The sequence below is a fragment of the Microcaecilia unicolor genome, chromosome 4, assembly GCF_901765095.1.
Source record: "Microcaecilia unicolor chromosome 4, aMicUni1.1, whole genome shotgun sequence".
Lineage (NCBI taxonomy): Eukaryota > Metazoa > Chordata > Amphibia > Gymnophiona > Siphonopidae > Microcaecilia > Microcaecilia unicolor.
In genome coordinates, this window is record NC_044034.1 from 109,073,463 (window position 1) to 109,090,212 (window position 16,750).

A 16,750-nucleotide genomic window follows, 5' to 3' on the forward strand; every position below is an offset into this window, starting at 1 on the left:
AAGCTAATAGAGATTCTTTGTAGGATTTCTTTCTCTTGGCATTTTGGCTGAGAGGGGAGGGTTCCAACCTGAATTGCAAGCCACAGACTCCAGAGGACTCCAGAGGACTGGAATCAGAGAAAGCTAGACTCACAAAAGAGCTAAGAGCTGTGGACCTAACCCCCAGGGGCTCATCCTGAAGAAGCAGATTGGCCCACCAGAAAGAACCAGGACAGCCTTTGGGAGCATGCTCAGGGCAAGGTGGAAGGCCTTTGAGTGCACAATTGGTTCATGGGGCCCAGTAGCAGAAAGGCCCCTGGGAGCACAGCACTTGGAGCCCAGCAGCGGCCCTTGGGAGTACAATAAGTGATTGGGTCTGGCAAAGGTCCTTGGGAGTGCAATCAGTGCTCGGGGCTCAGTTCAGGCAGTAGACCCTAGGAGCTCAATCAGCACTCAGGATCCAGCGGAGGTGATATGGCCCTGGGAGCATAATCTGCTCTTAGGGCCCTGTGGAGCCAATGGGCCCTGGGAGCACAATCAGTGCTTAGAGCTTTGAATGGGCTGTGTTGGCATTGCTGCATGGCTTAGTAAACAAGGGGATAAATGTCTTATAGCTAACAGTTCATCCAGACTTTTTCACAGTGATCTTTTATTTACCTGAGAGGAAAGGAGAAAATCCTACCCACTAACACCATTTTTCCCCAGGTGGAAGTATCAGGCGCCAAAGGTATAAGGGGTCAACGAAGCCAGGTTGGTAAAGGGGCGTTACATGGTAATTTGTTATTTTATTTTCTAGTTTGCTAGATTACATTTAATGCTTTGTATTGACTTTATGTGTTTTTGCACTTGATGTTGATTTATATTGTGTTATGTGTGTTTGTTTTTTTTGTATATTGGACTTTATTGCTCTGTACCCTGCTTTCAATTGAAATTGTGCAGCGAAATGGAATAGCAATACTGAATTCAATTCAGTTCAATTAAATCCTTAATTATAAAACTCAAGCAACAGAAAGGAAGATATTTTAAAACATGGAGTAAAACAAAATGGATTAATGCTAATGAAAAACAAGAATTCTCTCTGTTAGACCATAATTTCTACCAGCAAACAAGGAGCAGCAGGTTAAACACACTGAAAGATAGCTGTGCAGTGTTTTCAGTCGATAGCACAGCATCCAAGCTTTAAGACAATGATAAATATCATCAAATGCCAGAATAAAAACATTGTACCATTCCAATGCTTCTGGACCAGCATGTCCAGACTACATTTTCCTGCACACCTTGCACATGTCAGCTCAAAATTACAGTTATGTTTTGCTAGGTGACTTAACAAGACCAATTCTTCCTAGCAGGTACATTGCGAAATCACTTCTGTTCCTTAGACATGGGCTTATTCTCAAGGTTCCAGAATTGAGTTGCTAACACTGAGGACTATTCTACCTCAGATTCTGAGCCAATTCAACATAATTTGTTTTTACAAACAAACTAGTTAGCAAAGCATAATGGAAAAAAGATATTCCAGAAAATCATGCCGATGGGGGGAAAAAAACTGCTTTTGCCTGGCTTTATTCAACAGCATACTGCCATGTAATCCTGGTCACCCTCCAGCTGATGACTGCTAAGAAAATATTTTTAGAACTGCTAGTGGTGGAATAATCCTACAGCCTGAAACTCTGCAAGAGGACCCATGAATCTTAACAAGTTTGACAGCCTACATAAAACACAAATGTATTTTGGAAAGCCAGGTGGAGCTGAAAAATGATGAAAATGCATTGTAGAAATGTGATGGGGTAGTTTCTTAAACATCACATATCATATTTTTTATTTTACTTCTACTAGGCGGCATATTGATGCTCATCTTCGTAGAAAAAAAACTCAGAAGAAAAGCATAAAACACACATTTTTGCGTTGTGAGCAAATCTGATACTGTGTTTATATTCTTTAATACATGATCAGCAGAAGCAGACAATTCTTCCTGATCTAGAAATGTTGGTAGTAAATAAAATGGGAAACATTTGTGAAAGTTTAGTACAATCATTTGTCATCTTGTGTTTCTTGATAAATTTCATTTTAGCTTTGCTTTTTATTATTCTTTAGATTTGCCAAGAGAACAGAAAGGAACAGAGAGCACTATATAGGCGGTAATTCTATAAGGAGACACCTAGTTTTAGACAGCAAAAATGCGAGTACATTCAGATATTCTAGTCATTTACATTCATAAGTTGGTGCTTAACGTATGTAAATTGCTTCCTAGAATACTGACTGCACCATTCTTTGATGGTGTGTACTTTGCCAGTGGGTATGCGCACCTGGGTGGAAATTGGGTGGAGCGTGGATGGAGTACATATGTACATGCACAAATAGACTACTATAATTTATATGCATTCATGCATACATCTACGAGTGGGATTTTACACTACCTATAGCAGCCATTCCCAACCAAGTCCACAGAGCACACCTAGTCCCAGTGGGTTTATAGGTTATAAGAACATAAGAATAGCTATACTTGGTCAGACCAATGCTCCATCTTGACCAACGCATCGGCACCTCCTGAATAGAGGGAGAACGATCCTCTCGGCACCAATGCTTCTTGGGTGCCGAATCCCTCAATGCCCCAGAGCTCCCAGCACCATGTGTCAAAGGAGAACGATGACAGTGCTTCTTCACCTTCACTCGATGCCCGTCATCGAGACTCCTCGGTACCGATGAGGAAGACGTGGAATCCTCACGTCTCCTCGGGGCCAGGTCTGACGAAGGTCAGTCCCAGGGGGCCTGCATAACAGGAGGCCTCGAGACAGGTGGAGACCCACTTGATGCCTCACTGCTCCTAGCATGTGTTGGTTGTTCCACAGCCATTACCTTCTCTCCCGACGTTGATGCGTCCCTCGATGTCGATGTTGACGCCGCCGACCTCTGTACCGATGTCGATATCGAAGGACCGGACTGAGCCCCAAAAAGCTTCTCTCGTTGGGCCTCTCGAGACACTTGGGGTCCATTTCTTCATGCGAAGACACAGACTGCAAGCGGCTGGACTATGGTCGGGCCCAAGGCACTGGATACACCAAGCATGGGTATCGGTACCCGAGATGGTCTGGTTGCACCGAGTACAACATTTGAAGCTGCTGGGAGTCTTCGATGACATGGAAGAAAAAAAGTATTTGGCTAAATCAAAAGATGCGATTGTGCCTTTGAAAAGAAGAAGAGCACAAAAGAAAAAGAGGTAAAACCCAACCAAGCGGCCTAAAACACGGCCGCTTTGAACATGAAAACTTACAAAAGAGATCTAAAAAACTAAGAAAACTATAGGAAGGTAAAAGGTGTTTTTTTAAAAAAAAAGAAATTACGCAAATCGTTGAGTCTTCCTGGGCCAAAAAACGAAGAGACGAACCGAATTACGTTGTCTCTTCGCCACAGACAAGAAAAAACTGAGCGGGACCGCTCACGTGACGGGCGGGGAGTAGTCTGCACATGCGCGGTGTGCGCGAGAAGGCTCTGGCAAAACTTTTTTATTTTTGCTCTAAAAAAATTTGCCGTTTCCTGGGCCGCCGTAGACGCAGACCCACATGTGAGAACAAGCACCCTGCTTGTCCTCGAAGAACTATCTCATACATATTCATTGTGAATATCCTGAAAACCTGATACTAGCCCAGTTGAACTGCCACCATGCAGCTATTCTGAGTTTGCAAGAGACTAAAGTGATAGATTTAGAGCATCAGAAGCTGGGTCAGGGATGGGAGGGTGAGGTATATTATTCTTCTTCCCTTAGGCGAGTGGGGGTGGCCATATTGATTAGAAAGTCCTTAATGTGCAAAGTAGAAGAGATCCTCAAAGATGACTATGGTAGATATATTTTGCTTAAAATTGCACTTCCAGACATTATTTTTTACATGCTGGTAGTGTATGCCCCCAATCAGTATGAACATGCTGTTTTTAAATGATTGGTTCAACCGGGGATGTGAGACCCATCTTTGCCTTTGCTCCTGGTGGGAGATTACAATCAGGTTATGGACCCGACTGTGGATCACTCTGTGGGGTCTAGAAGTTCTCCACCCTTTCTTGATCAGGGGAGTACCATGTTTGTGTGCTGTATTGGGCCTGGTGGATGCTTGGAGACTTTTACAATCTAAGGAGCATGATTCTACACATGGATCTAAGGCCCATGGGATACTTTTGCGCATTGAATACATATTACTTTCTTCCTCTGTTTTTTTCTCTGTTCGTAGTGCTGAAATTGGCCTCATAATGGTTATGGACCATGCTATGCTTTGGGTGGATATTGAGGTGGGGATGGGATGTTGGGTGGGTATGTCCTGGCGATTCCCAGACACACCCACCCAACATTTTCATTGCATCAAAAGTTGGAAGAGTACATGAGCTTTAACATACATCATGTTGATACCCCAATTCTTTTCTAGGTGATTGCTAAAGCAGTTCTTCGGGGGATATCATTGCATATGTGGCAGCACATAATCAAAGAAAATCCCAGGGAATTATACAATTAAAAAGAAAATGAGCTCTGGTGAGGCATGCCTGTGCAATGAAACCGACTTCATCACTTAAGGAAGCCCTGATGGCTACGCAGGTAGCACTGAGTGCCCTTATATATGAGCATACAAAGAAATATTTTTCTATAGGAAGTTTCAATGCCATAAATTTGGGAATTAGTCGAGTAAATTATTAGCTCGTGTTACTAAGCATTGTACAGGTTCTCAATATCTCTCTGCTATATGTGATCCTCAAGAACTTTTTACATAATGCCCCAGTTGACATAGCTAATGTATTTGAAAGATATTTCTGGAATTTTTATGCTTGTGTAGAAAACTCTGAGGGCCCAGATATATTAGATTATCTAGTTGATTCGGGTATAGCAGTTGTCTTTGGCAGCTTGTGAGGGGTTGAGCACCCTGTTACAACTAAAGAGCTTCAAAAGGCAATTAGGACTACTAAACCCCATAGTGCTTCAGGTCTGGATGGTTATTCCCCAGAGTTTTATATGCTATTGCATGTGGAGCAGTGTGGTCCCCTGCTTGGTTAGTATTCGGAAGTGGTGGAACAGGGCTCCTTGCTTTTTAAGAAAATAAGAGTAGCCATACTGGGTCAGACCAGTGGCCATCTATCCCAGTATCCTGTTTTCCAAACTGTGGTCAGGTCAGGTTACAAGTACCTAGCAGAAACCCAAATTGTGGCAACACTCCATACTACAAATCCCAGGGCAAGCAGTTGCTTCCCATGTCTGTCTCAATAGCAGACTATGGACTTTTCCTCCAGGAATTTGTCCAAACCGTTTTTAAACCCAGATGTGCTAACTGCTGTTACCACATCCTCCAGCAAAGAGTTCCAGAACTTAACTATTCAATTGAGTGAAAAAATATTTCCTCCTATTTGTTTTAAAAGTATTTCCATGTAATTTCCTCGAGTGTCCCCTAGTCTTTGTATTCTTCATGCAAACGATGCTCTCCTCACTTTGATTTTGAAATTGGGTAAATCTAGAGACAATCCAGTTCCTTGTCGACCCATTTCCCTTCTTAATGTTGACAAAATTGTTTGCCCGAATCTCAGTAGGTAGGTTGTCTGCACATTTACCCCATATAATTTGTGCTGCACAGACTGGATTTGTTCAGGGCCACCAGTCAGTTCTGAACTATATAAATGGAATTAGCGGCATATAAGAAAAATAACTAACTATAATGTAAGGAAAATTTTACTGGCCGTGGCACATGCTCAACATGTTCAGTTCCTAGTATGCTGGTTAGTTTAGATGCTGAAAAAGCATTTGACCAGGTGGACTGGGATTATCTATTTTGTACTCGATATGGTAGATGGCTGGTATTTTAAAGCACTCCGTTCCTTATACAGCTCCCCCATGGCATCTGTATTGGTAAATGGAATCAAATCATCTATTGAAAGGGGATATCGGCTTCAGAGGGATGTTGTTCCAACATGAGTCATGTTTCACCGCCTTGTGGTTTTTTCAAGGATACCCCCTGGATATAGAATAAACATTTAGTTACCATTCAGTTATGTATATACAGTTGTTAGTAACTACTGAAAGCAAGATCACTTTTTGTTAAATGGTTATCCCAGATCGGCCTGCATGTTAGCAGAGCAACAATAAGAGGTATGAATAACAAACATTACAAACACGAGCACATTAAAGGGACCAGTGGCGAGTCGGGTGCCTTTAAGCATTCACCGTAAATAATTGGTGTGCTTGAAACCCCAAACTGAGGTCTCAGTTAGACAAAAAAAATTACACTATAAATATATGGAGAGCATGAAAAAGGTAGAGTTGCTGTATATGAAAATAGGACACAGAGCCATCTGAGGGTACCGCAAGGAGCATGTATAGTTATTTTGCGGGGAAAAGAGGGAGAATGGAACTACAGAGACATTGAACCTGAGAGCAGAAACAATTCTAATGTAAAAACATAATAGAATTCACACAGCTGCAGAAGTTCAGCCAGGCAATCAGAAGTAAGAAGACAGAGGATAAGATAATTAAAAATAAAATAATTACACGAGCACAGTTAAACAAAGGGTTGCATGGACCTAGCCTAGGGAAAAAAGATTTAGATCACATGCATGCAAGCATTGCTTTTGAATATTCATTTTGAATGTCCTGAATATTTCTTTTAAAATGTTTGCTCATATAGGTTTCTATGCCTCAGTCTCTTTGAAGCAACAGGTCCAAGAGTGCATGACAATAAATACTAATAACTGTGTTCTTGAACCACAGGGGTTTATCCTTACTACTACTACTCGGCTCTGTGAAGAAATAAGCCCAGGAATTTCTGTTCTTGTAATAAATACTTATTTTTGCATTAAACCTTTTTGTCCGGTTGTCTTATTTCCTCCAGCTATGCCTAATCCCCACTCGGGGTCTCACATACGGTGGCAGTGATGGGATTCTGTGCTTGTCCTGCCGAACGAAGCCGGAGGCTCTGGGCCAATTGTAGAGTCAACGCGGGGAACAGCGGGCAAAAGGGATTAGCCCTGCCCTAGTCACGGGGGGGGGGGGGGGGCATTTAACTAGTGTCGGACAGGCAGGTTTTTATTAATTTTGGGAGTGTACTAAACGGTCTGAGCCACTACAGCAGAAGCATAGAGAAGCTTGGAGCAGCTTCTCTATGCTTCTGGTTGAGGGCAGCAGCAACGAACACAGCAACAGCAGCAGTTTATGCAGACTCATCTTGAGCTGTGACAACAGCTACAGCAGCAGCAAGTGCAACAGCGTTACAGAAGTTCCTAAAGCTACAATAGGGCTCTCAGGCCCAAGCAGGGATAAGCACCCAGCCACCCAGTTTACCAGCAGCCCATCCGGGTTCCGTGCTGAAGATTGGTACCAAAAATTTGGTGCTAGAAAACTTCAGCATTAAACGCTGGTCTATAAAGAGAGCGCTCCTGTTATAGAATAGTGTTCAGTGCAGATCCTGTGCCTAACTTTTGGATGCTGTACTTAGGCCTGCTAAAAGGAAGTATAAATACTGGCACCCAACTTAGACACGTTTCAGGTGAATTCTATAAATCTGCATGCAACCTTTTGGAACGCCCCTGGCCATGCCCCCTTTTCAGATACCTGCAATTGAAGTTAGGTACCATGCTTTATAGAAATAGTGCACAGTGAGATATGTTCGCAAATTTTTAAGACAGTCAATTAACATCAATATTCATCCAATTATTGATGTTTCTGAGCTCATTAGTCAATTTATTTGTGTACACTTCTTTGATGCGTGCACAAAGTTGGGTACAGAAATTTGAGCATGCTGTATAGAATCCAGGGGTTTGTTTGTAAAACACTACAGCGCTTTGTACAAAGTAATATATAAAGTAATAAATCCACTCCACTCCAATCCAATAAAGTAACAACCTTGTACCAGTACCCTGGCAGTGCTTTTTCTTTACAAGGAGATAATCTGTTCTCTGGCTTTTTTATGCCACTATACTTACTAGAGATAATATTTAGTTTGACAAATTTTGCATTATATGGCAGAATCTGCTCTATATTAGTAAAGAGTTAAAAAAAATAAAACCTTTAACAGTAAGAAACCCAAGTGGGAAAGATTCTTTGCTTAATGATAATTAATGATAATTAACTGTTAATTTATAGCTTGGAAAGTGATTGTTCAGACAAATGAAAGGAAGCTTTAAAAACTCCCATGGGTAGGAAAGAAAGGTTGACTAGTCCTGCAGAGTATAAAAGGTTTGGAAATTGGGGGATATGCATTTATGAGATTCTTATGAAGAGAAAAGTGATGGTGTGAAACAAAGTTTATTTGCCAGAAATGAGTCAGTTTGTATGAGTGCATTTTGCTTAGAGCCAAGGGTTTATTCCCAAAACATCTGCTGAACTTTATTGGCTGTTTTGTACGGCTATGTTCTGGAAAATTCTTAGTAGAAAAGAGAAGATTCCTAGTAAAAAAAAACAAAACAAAAACAAAGATAAACAAAAAGTACAAATGGGCCTTCAAGAACAGTACTAAAAGGTCTTTATTGAAGGGACCCGACAGTGGCCATGTTTCGGCGACCAAGCACCCTGCATCAGGGATCATAATGATGTTAGATATCCATATATGTTTAAATAATGTGCTCTCTTCAATATTAAAACAAGGCACAATTATAGCAATCTTGCTCAGTGTCGGGAAACAAAACATTTTTGGTTTTGGCAGTAATCTGTAACGGATCTCTTGCTTCAGCACTATAGATTTTATTTTACACATAAGTGGTTTTATTTCACGACGCTGAGGGGGATTGCTATAATTGTGCCTTGTTTTAATATTGAAGAGATTACATTATTTAAACAATTATGGATATCTAACATCATTGTGACCCCTAACGTAGGCACTTGGTTGCCAAAACACGGCCTGTGTAGGGTCCCTTCAATAAAGACTTTTCCTGAAGGTCCATTTATACTTTTTGTTTCACTCTGAAAAATTCTTAGCCATAATCTAACTGACTGTAATTCTTCTTATCTGCTATGAGTTATTTATCTGAGGATCACTGTCACACCTTAGCATGGGACTTAATGGCCTCTGAGCTAAAGCAGTACATCTAAATTACCTCTTCCTCTGACAGCTCTGATAGGGTACCTTCGAACCTGAAGATAAATGGACAATACTACCTTTTTGTTGTCCTATGCTGCTCCTGGCCTCCTCCTCTGTCTCCGAGTTTTTCCCCTCCTTCTCCTCCTCCTCCTCTATGTTTTTAGGGTCTTCCTTGGTCTCCTGCCTCTCACTCCGCTCTTGCATTTTTTTCCCTTTATGTTTTCTCCAACTCATTCTCCACTCCTGACAGTTTCCCCTGTTCCAGAATCTCATGTCCTACATATTGATCTCTACAATACAAGCTAGCAGCTCAGCTAAACTGTTTTATTCCTGGTCTAAAGTCAGTATAATAAAATTCAGCGCTAACAGGTACAAACTAAATAACATGTGGAGGAGAGCATGTCATGCAGTTTAGCACACACCTAGTAAATCCAAATTTGCATAGACATTCCTTCATTACATATACATAAGCACTAATATCCACTGAGTAGGAGGTATGGATGGGCAGACTAGATGGGTCATATGGACTTTATCTGCTGTCCTGTTTTATATTTCTATGCTTTCATTTTAGTTTAGTGTGCAAGGCTTTGTGCAAAACAAGTTATTTTTGGCGCACGGTCTTTGCAAAATCCTGAGGCCAATATGTACTAACTCATGAAACATTTTCTGGTTTAGCACCCACTTTATGTGAAATTTTGCTATGGATGCAAATGATCTGTCTTTCTAGCAAAATTTAGTGAGAAACTGAACACTCATTGCCACGGCCAGGAACTTCACACATTATGAACCGTGGCAATGTGTTAAATTGTTTGGAATAATAACCCCTAATTTGACTGCCAAAGAGTCTTGCCCCCCTGTCTCCCATGTTACTGCCCGGTGAAAATTCTAGACTCTTAGGGATAAATTATGGTGTCAGCAAGGATATAAAGCTCATGAGTGAATGGCCTACCATGGAAGTTTGGAGTATGTTGATATACAAGAGGGAAGGCTTCCTTGGAGATGAGGTGTGCCAGGGAAACACTTTTTCTGAAACTTGGTGTTAATGCAGAGATAGTGATGTACATAAATAAGTGTCACTCAGACCACCACATGGTGATGATGGGAAGGGGGAGGGATATTAGGTGATTTCAAGTTTCTATCTAACAAAAAAAGAATGGACAGAAGAATTGCAGATGAACTGCTGATCTCCCAAAAACAGGCCTGCAAAGCCTTTTTTATATGCCCATTTTCAAAGCAGTTTAGCAATGGAGAATTTACACAAATCTGCATGCATAGCAGATGATGCATTAAAGTTAACTACTGGGAAAAAGTAGGCATCATATGGAAAATTGGAAAGACAACTTTTGGAATTTTTCCATGTTTGTGTGTGCTTTGCTCAATTTTCCATATGAAGCCTACTTTTGCAAAGTGACTTCACAATCTAATATATTAAGCTGTTAATGAGTGACTACCAGAAATACCAAATAGTAACAAGGTGTAAAAGTGTCCACTTACAGTGTGACAAAATGGCACATTTCTCATTTTTACATATGCAAACCACTGCAAGTCTGTGTAGTGGACTCTTCGGAAAAAAAACATGGTAAAGTGTATCACAGGGTGGCCGGGTCTGTGGAGCTAGGTGGAACTATATGAGGCAAACTATGAAAGTGGTTTTGCATGTGTATTTGTATATAAAGGTCATACATGTGTACGTGTGTGTGTGTTCATATAGTGTGGGGTAGATTGGGCTATGGGTGTGTATGTGTGTAAGCTGAGTGGGTATGTATATGCTTCTTGTCATATAACATTCTGTTCTCCTCTCCATGCATTCTTTCCTTCCCTCCCTGTACTCACTTCTTCAACCTACCATCTCCTTCCACACTTCTCTCACACTCTCTCTCTCCTTCCTTCTATCCCTCTCCATTTTGCTCCCCCCCCCCCCCCCCCCCCCCCCCCTCTTCTCCGGCTCCTCTCCCCTTTCATTTGCACTCTCACCACGCTTTCACTCCCTTTTCTTCCTCACAGTCCCCTTCTTCCCTTATCCCCCACATTCTCTCTGGTCTCCTTGCCCCCATACATTCTTCCCTTCATTTGCATCCAAATCACAAGGGGGCATTTTGAAGGCAGAATTAGGGTGTGCTTAACACTGGGATGTTTTACAGCCATAATGGAACAAACCCAAGATGTCTAGGGCAAAAACTTCAATGTTTTGGTCTAAACCAAGGTGCCATAAATGACCAAATGACCACTGGAGGGATTCAGGAATGACCCCCCTTACTCCCCCAGTGGTCACTGACCCCCTCCCACACCCAAAACATTTGAATAAAAATAGTACTCACCAGCCTCTATGACAGCCTCAGATATTATAGCCAGGTCCATTAGAGCAGAATGCAGGTCACTGGAGTAGTGTAGTAGCGGGTGCAATGCACTGTAGACAGGTAGACCCAGGCCCATACCTCCAACAACTTGTTACACTTGTGGTAAACTGTGAGCCCTCCAAAATTCACTAAAACCCCACTGTACATATAGATGCCCCCTTCACCTATAAGGGCTACTGAAGTAGTGTACAGTTGGGGATAGTGGGTATTGGGTGGATTTTGGAAGGCTCAGCAGACAAAATAAGGGAGCATTGGTAAGATATGTACCTGGAAGCATTTATACAAAGTCCACAGCAGTGCCTCCTAGGGTGCCCCATTACTCTCCTGATATGTCTGCTAAAAATACAGACTCTCCTACATCCGAATGGCTTGATTTTGTGCATTTTTAATTTGGGAGATTTTTTTTTTTCAAAAATGACCTAAAAAGATAATTGCACAAAGCCTTGTTTAAAATGGTATTTGGGGGAAAAAACACTTTTTTAAAAAATGGTTACATTTGCTATTCGGATTTGGGATGTTTAGCACAAAACATCCAAAGTTCGACATAGACATCAAATCGAAAATGCCACACTATCAAGCTCATTTTCGAAAGAGATGGACATCCATCTTTTGACATAAATCGGAACATGGACGTCCATCTCCCAGGGACGTCCAAATCGTTATAATCGAAACCCGATTTTGGACTTCGCCAACTGCAGTCGATCGCAAGGACATCGACATTTTCAAAGTGGCATGTTGAGGCATGGTGAAAGCGGGACTTGGGCATGCCTAAGACTTGGACATCTTTGAGCCATAATTGAAAAAAGCAAGGACGTCCTAAAGTAAAACTTGGACGCTTTCACCCGGACATGTTTTTTTTTTTTACAAATAAGGCACAAAAAGGTGCCCAAAATGACCAGATGACCACTGGAGGGAATCGGGGATGACCGCCTGTTACTCCCCCAGTGGTCACCAACCCCCCCCCACCCTGAAAAAACATCTTTAAATGTATTTTGTGCCAACCTCTATGCCAACCTCAGATGTCATTCTCAGGTCCATGACAGCGCATGCAGGTCCCTGGAGCAGTTTTAGTGGGTATTGCAGTGCACTTCAGACAGGCGGACCCAGGCCCATACCCCCCCTACCTGTTACATTTGTGGAGGAAACAGCAAGACCTCCAAAACCCACCAGAAACCCACTGTACCCACATTTAGGTGCCCCCTTCACTTGTAAGGGCTATGGTAGTGGTGTATAGTTGTGGGTAGTGGGTTTTTTTTTTGGGGGGGGGGTTGGGGGGGCTCAGCACACAAGGTAAGGGAGCTTTGTACCTGGAAGCATTTTATGAAGTCCACTGCAGTGCCCCCTAGGGTGCTCGGTTGGTGTCCTGGCATGTCTGGGGGACCAGTGCACTAGAAATGCTGGATCCTCCCATGTCCAAATGGCTTGCAGTTGGATATTTTTGACATAGACGTCTTTGGTTTCGAAAATCGCTGAAAGTCAAAGACGTCCATGTCTAGGGACGTCCAAATTCAAGGACGTCCTTGGTATTTTCAAAACAAAAGATGGACAGCCATCTTTTTTCGAAAATATGGTTTTCCCCGCCCCTGGATTTGGACGTTTTACAAAGACATCCAAATCCAAACATAGACGTTTCTTTTGAAAATGCCCCTCCACGTAACTTTGTAAGTCTAACCCCTCTGTTTATTAAGCTATGTTAGAGGCTGCATTGCGCTAATGCCGACACAGCTCATTCCCTTTGAATGGTCTGTGTCAGATTTGCCACGCGGCTTGGTAAACGGGGATAAGTGCTTTGAAAGTATGCCTCTCATGTAACTTTGCAAGTCTGTGTGCTTTGAAAATGAGCACCAACATGATTTACAATTTAGAAAACTTCTCAAAACATTTTTATTTTATAAATATAGTATTGTTAACTGTTTTGTGTATATTGTTTTAAATTGGTTGTAATTTCTTTTATTTTCAGTTAACTGTTCAGATCTCCTGGGTCAGACAGTATCCCTCAGATTCTATATAGTGCAACTTGAGTTGTGCACGCAATTTAGGGTGCATTCTGTATTGCACAAGCAACTATCTTAACAAGCCAATCAGTGCCGGTAATTGCCAATTAACAGGCAATATGTACACTAATTGGCTTTGCATGCACAACTTGCTAACTGTATTCTATAAGGTGATGTATGTAAATTCTAACGCACGCTGCCAGAAAGGGGCTATGGGCATGGAATGGGCATATCATGGGCATCACTAAAAATTATGCGCACTATTGTAGAATACACCTACTCTGTGCAAAACGTAGGGCCCTATTTACTAAGGCATGCTAGCATGTATTCCTATGGTTCTTTCTAGTGTTAGCATGTGCTAATTTGTAGCATGCGCTAAAAGCATTAGCGCACCTACAGCATGGCTTAGTAAATAGGGCCCTTAGTTGCCAGCATTTACACCAAGTTTTACTTGGCACAAATTCCCACAACTAGATTTAGTCATGTGGACAGACCCCATGCATATTCTATAAATTGTGCCTAATAGGTGTGGTTTATAGAATACACCTAGGCACATTTTTTCCAATGCTGATTTGCACTATATATAGATTCTAGCCCTATATAATAAACTGTCATTATTGTTGTCATTAAATTAAAAGCTTCCAGTGCTTCATTCTGATCTTTTCCACGATAAATAAAGCTGTTGAGATATCTACTGAATTCTATGTAATGATGCATAATATGGAGAAACAATAAATCTGGCTACATAACAATGAAGGAATATCATGTGCCTTAAAGGAAAGTTCAGGGAATTTGAAGCTTCATTTGTGTTTAAGCCATTTTGTGATAATATTTAGCAGAGCTATGAATGCCAGGATTTAACAGTTGCATACTTGCTGAGAAGAGCAAGAAGAATAACTCTAATGAGCATCATGTATTGGTCCATGTAGTATTATATAAATGTTCATGTTCTGTCAATTTATTATTAATGCAGGTTTTAATGAGGATGTAAATTCTATAACACACATTTGCTACAGATAAATCAAGTAACTTGCAACAATAAAACTCATTTTGTTTAATTACAGAGTCCCAGAAATATGATTTTTTATGAATTTAAAAAATGGATTATTAAGCAAAAAATAGTTTAGGGGTAGGTAGGTGGGAAAGCTGCCGAGACTTTGAAAAGAAGGAAGTTGTAATTCTACTTAGCAACAGTTTATGACATGTGCAAACACTAATGGAAGAGACATTAGGAATCAAATATGAGTATTTAGAGGTCTCTCTTTCTTTGTTGCTTTAATTAGTTGCATTTTTATTCAGAAGACCTTCTGAATTTAACAGTAAATCAGAACCAAGACCTTGGCTCTTATTTACTGTTCAAATTATTATTATCTTTAATTAACACTCTTTTTTTCTCTTTATACCTGCAAGAACTGGATAATCTGATGATGAAGACAATCTGAAATTTCAGTGTTGATCCATATAATTTTCTGTAGTGGACCAGACATATCTGCCCTGAAAGAGACCAACCTGATCCTTCAATCCTTCCATGTGTCCTGTATGATGAAAATTTCAGGTTTTATAATACAGATCTAGTGGAATCAAATGAGAACTCTGATCAATCCCAAAGAGGTTTATCAGTGTAAGAACCCCTTGCCATCTGAGCTTATTTGATTGGGGGGGCAGTAAGGGAGTCATATTGATAATGAGGAGGGGCTAATTCAATATTAGCAACTGCAACATTTGGGGGGGGGGGGGCTACTCACTTCTCCCCACTCCCTAATCTATGCCTATGTCTGAACTATTGACCATGTACCCAAAGTCTTCAGTTCCCCCAAATCATGTCAGAACAGAAGTCATCTATAGCATTATGTCCACAGAAGCTGGCTCAGTAGCTCTTTCTTCAACTGGTCCATGCAACGTTAGAGAAGTAGTTTGTGATAGTACAGTGGAGCTGCTACTAAGGACTCGCAGATGGCGGGTTCCGCCTCTGTACCCCAAAGGTGATATCTAAGGCTAAGAACACCAGCAGATTCATTTGCCCTGCTGATAGGCCCATTGACATCACTTTGGAGCATTAGTTTTCAACAGTTATTTGCTCAAAACATTTCTATTGGTTGTCAACTTGTGAAATTTTGGTCTGATGACATTTATACTCTGCAGACAGATAGCAGGTGAAATGTTTGTGAATCTGGGAACACATGCAAAGAAGATCTAGCAGCCCTGGGGACCAAGAAGATGTATAAAGCATGGCAACAGAGAGCACAGTGTTTTTTTTTGTAGAGAGTTGTGGTAGCCGACTTAGTCCACTTTTAAAGGTAATCAATAGAAATAAAACAAAATAAAACATGAAAGGTTTGTGTGTGAAAGGCTACGGTGCAAGAGGAGCAGCAGAGACACCAGAAGCAGAGACCGAGCCAGGGGGACGCCAGCGTTAGCCGCCACCATGAAGTTTGTGTACAAGGTGGAGCATGCCTTTGAGAAGCGGCGCTCTGAGGGGAAGAAGATCTGGAAGAAGTACCCTGACCGGGTGCCAGTCATTGTTGAGAAAGCTCCAAAGCACGGATAGGAGACCTGGATAAGAAGAAATACCTAGTGCCCTCAGATTTAACAGTCGGACAGTTCTATTTCCTGATTCGGAAGAGAATTCACCTCCGGGCAGAGGATGCCCTGTTCTTTTTTGTTAATAACGTTATCCCTCCCACCAGTGCAACAATGGGACAGTAATACCAGGAACATCATGAGGAGGATTTCTTCCTGTACATCGCCTACAGTGATGAAAGCGTCTATGGAATGTGAAAATCCCACCTCGGCAGGGATTCTGCAGCCCCTGTATCCATAATGACCTGCACTTTCAGATTATAAAGCATTTGTTTTGTTTGTTTGTTTTGTTTTTATTAATCCATTTTAGCATCACCATTGCCCTTCTGGAGAGACAAGAGAGGGGCTGGCAAGACACCTGAGCAAACCTAATTCTCCCCCTTCCCCCACTCCACCATGGTTTCCCACCTCCAAATGTAAAGTTATCTCCTGTTTCCTTTCTTACCTTCATCCATGCTTTAATTTTAATGTTCTCTTGGGGATGATAGGAACTGCCAGTTCTCTCCTGGCTCCCTCTCCCTCTCAAGAAGCGGTGAGTCGGATTGTGGCATAACCTCCCCTGCTGCCAACCTGATGAATATCATCTTCCTTCTTGTTGTACAAGGAGATTAATAAAATGGAGGAGAAAATGGTGAAAAAAAAAATAAAACATGGAAAAGAAAATAAGATGATACCTTTTTTATTGGACATAACTTAATTCATTTCTTGATTAGCTTTCGAAGGTTTCCCTTCTTTGTCAGGTTGGAAAAATTCAATTATACTCAGACCTGGAAGAATTCTTTAGAAAATTGTGCCTGAAGGC

The 16,750-nt window shown here is 41.5% G+C and overlaps 1 pseudogene; it reads left to right on the forward strand.

Moving 5' to 3' along the window:
• Window positions 1–15,708: 15,708 nt before the first annotated feature.
• Window positions 15,709–16,515, forward strand: LOC115467920 (annotated as a pseudogene).
• Window positions 16,516–16,750: the final 235 nt, after the last annotated feature.